Raw genomic sequence first — 8,341 nt, 5'->3', positions numbered from 1 at the left:
ACCTCTGTACATTTACCCACTCAAAGAAAACTATATAGAAAATGAAGTTTGACTCAGATTTATTGTCAAACTGAGAGCATACAGAATTACAATAATAGCAAACTTTGAAATATTAGAACATTTAAAATGCAATCAAGCACACAATAAAACCAAACCTTGAAAATTGTCAAAACAAATCAGAACTAGAAAACCATATACAATGTCTGCCACTCAGTCATTTGCACCTGCATTTCAACTAATGCTTCACAAACGTGGATCAAGGACTTCCTGACCGACCGCCCCCAGAGGGTGCGGGTGGGCCCCCACACCTCCACAGCCCTCAGACTCAGCACTGGGTCGCCCCAGGGCTGCGTGCTAAGCCCCATCCTCTACAACCTCTACACCTACGACTTCACCCCCGTCCACCCCAGCAACTCCATCGTAAAGTTTGCAGACGACACCACCGTGGTGGGATGCATCTCGGGGGGGGACGAGGCGGCGTACAGGGATGAGGTAGAGCAACTGAGCAAGCTGTGCAAGGTTAACAACCTGCTGCTGAACAAGTCAAAGAACCAGGAAATCATCGTAGACTTCAGGAGGAAAAAGTCCGAGATCCAGCCCCTGCTCATCGACGGAGAGAGCGTGGAGAGAGTCTCAACCCTCCGATTCCTGGGGATGCACATGCGGGATGACCTGACCTGGAAGGACAACACAAAAGGCACCATCAAGAGGGCACAACAGCGGCTATACACCCTGAGAGTCCTCAGGAAGGAACACAGCAAGCAGGAGATACTGGTGACCTTCTACCGCGGCGCAGTGGAGAGCATCCTCACCTACGGCATCTGCAACTGGTTCTCCAGCTGCACAACAGCGGAGAGAAATGCGCTACAGAGAGTCGTGAGAACAGCACAGAAGATCACCGGCGCCCCCCTCCCCTCTCTGGAAGAGCTGTACAACACACGCTGTCTCAGGAAGGCCTCCAAGATCTCCAGGGACCCGACCCACCCTGGGTACGAACACTTTACCAGGCTGCCCTCGAAAAGGCGGTACAGGACCCTGGCCGCTAAGACAAACAGACTGAAGAACAGCTTCTACCACAGGGCCGTCCAGGCCCTGAACACAGCAAAGACCTAAGTTCTGGGCCCTGGACAGTCTGGACGGATTGTATGGCAGCTGCTGGACTGAAAAAATCAGGTGTAGTGCTGAGGCACAAACATGTACATTTCAAGCCTGCAAACTGTGACACTTTAAATAACGTGAAACAATACTATTGTGCAATATGCAACCCTAGTCGTCTATCTGTACAGTATAGTACAGTGGATAGTGTACATAGCCTTTATTTATGTAAACCAGCTCCTTCCCTTCTTGTGATTTTTTTTTAAAAGTTTTTTTTCTTCCCTTTCCTAACACCAGGGGAGCCACCCCTCCTAAATTTCGTTGTTTGGTACCTGTACTGTAGCAATGACAATAAAGTCCATTCATTCCATTCATTCACAAACAAAACAATGAACCGAGGCTCTCCCATCCCCCTAGCCTCCCACCATAATAAACAGCCCATCCCCCCAGCCTAGGCTCAAGTTACCTGAATGAATGAATGAATGAATGAATGGACTTTATTGTCATTGCTACAGTACAGGTACCAAACAACGAAATTTAGGAGGGGTGGCTCCCTACCTATACCTATGGACAGGACTATCTTCAACAGATCAAGAAATAAAGAAATATATGATTAAGCTACAAACTACACAAAAGAAACAAGACAATTATATGAAAAAATATGATTTTAAGACCCAACATTAGATTACATGACTGTTACTGTAACTGGAAATTAAAAATATTGTCATGAGTGTCTCATTTTGAAAATCACTCTGCATGTCCAAACAAAGGTGCATATTGGTTGGGCGCTTGCTGCAGGGGAAGCATGAACAGATGCCATTGCTGCAACCGAAGGGAGATGGTGGGTAGTGGAGTCATAGCAGAATTCTTCTTTGGGCCATGTGTTTATATATGTCTATGACTTCATTACGATCAATTGGGATATCCCTCTCAATTGAAAGCAGCATGAGATCAGAGAGCCTTTTTTCCCCACATCGGTTTCTGAGCTGGGTTTTGATCAGCTTCAGTTTTGAGAATGATCGCTCTACTGAAGCAGTTGTCACTGGGATAGTAGCATAAGTTTTGAGGAGCATAGTTAGATTTGGGAAAACTGATTCCACATTATTGTCTTTAAGGCACTTAAGCGCAGCTGTGACATGATTGTTGGAGGGGAGAGCATATGAAGAGTGGAATACCTTCAGTTCGGTGACAACATTCTCTTCTTCTGCATCATAAAACTGGCACACATCTCTGACAGATAGAGCAGCTCTGTCATTTGTCATGCCCTTCCAGTGACTTGAGATGGTAAGGCAGAGAAGACCTGTTAGGATTGACCCAGTAGGCGTGTCATCCTTCCCCTTGAATCTACGGTGTAGCTCATGCGAGAGTATGTCAAGAAAGGTAAAGAACACCTTGCCCCGGTAGTGTTCCTCCAAGTCTTGGGCTTGGTACTCCTCCGTAACAGATTCAGAGCTATACCTGTACCTTTGAGGTATGTAAGGCGATCAACTTCTCCAGTATCGATTTAATTGAGTCGTCACTTTACAAGCGAGTTCGTTTAATCTCAACGAGACGTCCTTGATATCACTTCTTAAGATGATATGATCCAATCAAATATTAGGCACCACTACTGAACTGTTCATTGAGATAATATTTATTCAAGCACATCAGCAAGCAATAATAGTTTATTTTCCATGGAAAAGTGGTCTCATCTAGTTTCACCTCTGCAGGCCCGTCTCAGCTAGCCGTCAACAAGTTAACTGCAAGAGCTCCACCAGACGAGAGTCCCGTTTTGCCTTGGTACATAGTCTTTATACATTTCATTTAACATTTGGGCTGGGTGGTGCCCCCCCCCCCCCCCTATCTAGTAGTTTTCCACTTGTCCGTACAAAATCCGTTGCAGCTGCTCGTTAGCATGGCCTTCAATTCCTCTCTTGTGTGGGTGCTGAGAGTCTATGTATGTTATCAGTTTGAGTGTCCTGCTAGCGTCTCGTTCCCATGGTGATATCATACTTTGTGAGCAGAGCAGTGAGTCAGTGTCCTTATCAGAATGTCTTGTTATCAGAATGTCTTGTGAAAACACAACTATTGAAGTTGTCGTATATTTTCTACTATATATATCCTATTTTCTAGTGTTGTGCAATGGCTCTTGTAATCTGACCAGCCCCTCGGACTTGGGGCCGTGGTGACATCACAGGGGACGGCCCTCATGGCCATCTGGATAAGGTGATAGGCTATGACCTGTGACTGTATTTGCATATTGTGGATGGATAGGGTTGAGACCCAAGGGGGGCGGGCTTGACGAGCGGATCCCAGGAGAGGAGGACAGAGACAAGGCTCCAGTGTTGGTATACGTATACCCTGTTCCTGTACTTTAATTAAATCATCTTAAACTCAATAATTGTTCTTTGATTCGTAACCAATAAGAGAAATACACGACAGTAATGGCGAGCAAGCAACGGAGATAATATAGCTTAATTTACAGTATTTTGCAAACTTCAATCTAACGAAGAAGGTAGGGTTTCTGCAGAGAGATCTCTCTCTAGTCGATTGGTGTGTTTAAAATAGACTGTAAATCTCAGATAAGTTATAGTCAAAAGAATCTGTGTAACGGTAATCTTGTTGGAATAGAAACAAACTTTACATAGTCTTTAAACTGGGGGTGAGAGCCGGGTTAAGAAGCCCGTATTTGAAAATATACGATTTAATTTGTAAGGTATTTGTAAATGAGTAATTTGATTTGCATGGTGTTATGGAATATCGTGTATGTGTGTAAAATTTGGTATTAGAGGAAGACGTACTCTAATAGTGTCTATATGAAAAAGTGTAGACTGCCAGCAACAAACTGATAAAGGCATTTTGAAGTGGACTGGTATATATTATTGATTGTAAGTATATTAGATCAGAAAAGAGTCTGATGTGTGTAAAATTGTAATTTGATAAAGTGTAACTGGATTATGAAGTCTATTTTGTAAGATATGTGAAAGAGCATTATTGTAGCAGTGAAAAACATATGAGCAGAATTGTAGACTCCATTACTCTTTGTCTGTGTGAAAGGACACGCGCGCAGACGCGCAGGACACACACAGAGACCTTCTAGAGGAACAGTGAAAAACATATGAGAAAGATTTGGATGAGATAAATAATAGTTTAACTGGATTGAAAGATAATCTTGATATTGCTGTGTCGTGAAAAGTAATCGTTTATGAAAACAAGTTGTGTTAAAGAGATTGTTTTAAAGCAGGCTACAAACACGCGGTGGTTTCTCAAGGACAAAAGGGTTGTTAAATTGGGCCGCCTGCTTTCTGCCTCTGGCCTTTAGGCTTCGGACACGTAGGGGGGTTGCGTGTGATTGTTGCATTACATAGACTATAGTATTTTAGAGATAGAGATAAAGTGAATTGATCAGCGGGGTATTTTTTAATAGTTTAGAGTTACGGTTGGAACATTCATAGACGCCATTTTACATGGAAGAGTTGGCGCATGCGCAATCGATGCGCGTTAGCCGGAGCACAGCTCCACCTGCTGGACAAAAAAGTTACAAGACATTTTTAAAACATTGGCTCTCTGTAAATTGATGAAATACAACCCTCCTTCATTGATGATGTTTGTAGATGATTGTTAGATATTACTTTAATTAATTTAATTAATTACTAATTGATTGAATTAATTATTCAGATCATTTAATTTTCTGTTTCACAGAACTTTGATCAATTGTTTTGTGATAATCTAATAATAACCATTTCTTTGTGTCGATAATAGTCGATTTCTTTACAGATTGTAATTAATAATTAATCATTCATTCTTTTCCAAATAACAAGTCGATTTCTTTACAGGTTATAATTAATATTTGTAATTTACATCTTTTATTTTAGTTAGGTCATTTCCACAGTGTTTGATTAAGGAATAGCAGAATAGTACATATTTGATAGTTGAGCAGTAAAAGGGTTTTTGTGGATCAGTGAATACTTAGGTGTGACCAGCTTTTGTGATTTAATAATTGTGTTGACCAGAACTGTAATTAGTATTGAATGAGTAATCAAGTGACACATATTCATAAACAATTAGGAAACACATTTAAGTATAAAGTACTTACAAAGTGATTAGATTTAAGTTAATACTGCACTGACATACACAAGAGGCAAATCTGTTGTTCTGGGTTGTAGTGGTTTTGTGTGGACGGTTAATACAGTTATATTGGACTAGCATTTGTTTAGCAAACAAGACAATAGGAAGGTGGGTTGTAAGAAGCGTACACCTTATCTAATATAGAATATTGTCAGCATATTGAGCAAGTAGAATGGGGTCGAATTCCACGAAGCTGTTGAAAGATATTAGTGAACATCGTGGAATGTTGGCTACGTTATCCCCTATGGCTGTAGTGGAAAAAATGAATCCTCTTGTTAGGGAAATTAGCAAAATGTCTACGAAATGGAATAGCCGTTGGGCATACATTGAACAGCCGTGGCCGAAAGAGGGCAGCCTTAATTTACAATTAATTGCAACATTGGAGATACTTATCAATGGGCACAAAGCACATCAAAGAGGAAAGATTAGATCAGAGAAACGCAAGTTAGAGTTAGCTATTTTAGATCTATTTAAGGTAGAGGGACAGAAAATAGCTCAGATGGAACCGGAAAAGAAAAAAGAATTGGCCAGAACACTGGAACAGAAATTGAACATTTCATCCCCAGACCTGTGTCCTGCCCCCAGTCCCCCTCCATATGCTAAGGCACTGGAGGATCATTCCCAGAAGAAGAAGAAGGAGCCAAGGGGAAAAGGGGACGACAGGAGTGACGAGGAAGATGACAGCGAAGATGGCAGTGAAGACTCAAGTGATGACGACAATGCAGATGGAGGCTACAACGCGCAGGTCAGGAAGATGATAGCCACAGCCGAAAGGAAAGGTGGGAGAAGACGCCCGGAGAAAGAGGGAGATTGTCACCGAATGTCATCAAATACATTAAAGAACTGTCCAGTGCTGATTCGGGGTAACAAGATGGAATATCATCCGTGGCATCATACAGATTTGTCTGAAGTGATCGAGAAACTCCCAGTTCTTCAAGAGGGAGGACATTCGTGGACGCGAGAGGTCGACGTGATACTGACAGGAACGCAGGCCGCGATGGGAGACCTGAAAAGACTCTTAGCTTTTATTGCAGGATTGGATACAATGCAGGAAATATTGATGAAGGCAGGACTTCATAGATATATCAATACATCAGTTTATGATCCAGAGCTCTTCGCAGCAAACAGAGGCAGGCTGTGGAAAGCAATCAGGGAGATCTACCCTACTCACATTCACCCAGACAATATCATTGTGAAGCCACTGGGGGGGGATGAGAATCCCAGGGGTTATGTTGCCCGTGTGCACTCTCAATGGAGAAGTGTGACAGGGAAAGACGCTGAAGATAACCCCTTAGAAAAATCCATAATCAGGGAAAAAATACAAGAAGGGCTTCCTACCCCAGTTAAGGATAAGCTAGCAGAAGTGGTGGGGCTACGACACATGAACAAAGCTGTTTATATAGACCACGTAGCTCATCAAGTTGAGTTATATCGAAAGAACATTCAGATACAGAAGGCACGAGACGAAGAATCCCTCAGAATATTGACTCATTTGCAATTGACTGAAAGCGAGAGGAACATAGAGGGAGTGCAGGCTTTAGCCCCACAGCAACAGCCACCTGGAGTGCAGACTGCTACTTACCAGTCCTACTCACAGGGGCCACAAGGGGGGTATCCTGCTACTTACCAGTCCTACCCACAGGGGCCACAAGGGGGGTATCCATACCCACAAGGGCCACCAGGGGTGCAAGCGGTTCCATACCAGATGTACACACAGCCTGGCCAAGGACCACCACCAGGGGGATGGACAGCAGCAGGGAAGGAGATGCTAGAACCATGCCAATGCGACCAGAATGGACATCTAGCCTGTGCCTGCTGCAACAGGCCCCAGGGGGGCGCAGGGGGGAGCCAAGGAGGAGGATATTGGCCCCCTACTACACCTGCTCCAGGAGTGATGAACCCTTACGGAGGCCCAGCAGCTGGCCTATAGGGGTGCCCGGAAGATCCGAGTGGGAGGTGCCAGCTGGTGGTGACAAAGAAGCCTGAAGGCGCCACGCACCTCCCTATGTCTAGAGAATATGTGAAGACAATCGGATTTGAGGGAATTAAACAGCTGATTCCTACAACTGAGCTTGTAGACTTAGAGTACAAGGGACAGAGAGCAACTCTGTCAACACTTGTGTCAGAACACACGCCAACAGGGCTGCTAGGGAGAGATGCTCTATGCCAATTGAACTGTACAGTAAAATGCACACCTGACGGCTGTCAGGTGACGATGCCATCCGGTGCTCAGGTTCCATCGACAGCCAGAGTGATTAAGCATAGAACAGACCTACAAGCTTTGCCTTTAAAGGGAGCTGATATAGAATATTGGGTTGATGGGTCTTGTTACGGGGTAGGAGAAACTTTGTGCGCTGGGTATTCCTTAGTTAAAGCACAAAATTCAAAGTTTATTGTAGAACAGGCTGAGGCAGTTCCTCAGCCTTGCTCGGCTCAGTTGGCTGAATTGATTGCCCTCACAGAAGCATGCAACTTGGGAACCGGACGGAGAGTGACAGTGTACACCGACTCTGCCTATGCACATAATGTTTGTCATTTTAATGGAGCTGTATGGAGGGGGCGGGGTTTTAAGAGAACTGATGGTACGCCTATACAGCATCACGCACAGATCATGAAGCTGTTACAAGCCATGATGAAGCCAAAGGAATTAGCCATAGTGAAGTGTGCCACACACAGGTCTGACTCATCACATGTCACACAAGGTAACAGGGCTGCAGAGGATGCAGCCAAAGCCATTACAGGAGCAGACAAGGCAGGTAAAGGTCTTCTGGTCACACATGAAAAGCAGTTACAGGGCATGGTCACACTTGAGGATTTATTGATGTTACAGAGTAGAGTAACTACGTTAGACAAGAACGTTTGGCTAGCAAGGGGGGCAAGTCAGGATGACACAGGTCTATGGAGGAATCATGAGGGGTTGGTTGTAGCACCCTCAGATTTATTAGGCATGTTAATACAGGAAGCTCATGGATTAGCACATGTGGCTAGGGGGGAGGTAAGACGCAAGATCACCAAGAAATATGGGTTTTGGAGTCCATATTTGATGGAACAGATTGACCATGCTTTAGGTCAATGTGGGGTCTGTTGGAGAAACAACATCAGAGTGGGTACACCAGTGGTGTCTGGGCATATCCCTACC

Source organism: Nansenia antarctica (genome assembly GCF_963989245.1).
Source record: "Nansenia antarctica genome assembly, chromosome: 4".
Taxonomy (NCBI): domain Eukaryota; kingdom Metazoa; phylum Chordata; class Actinopteri; order Argentiniformes; family Microstomatidae; genus Nansenia; species Nansenia antarctica.
The sequence above is the reverse complement of the archived record's forward strand: the minus strand, read 5'-3'. Positions refer to the sequence as shown.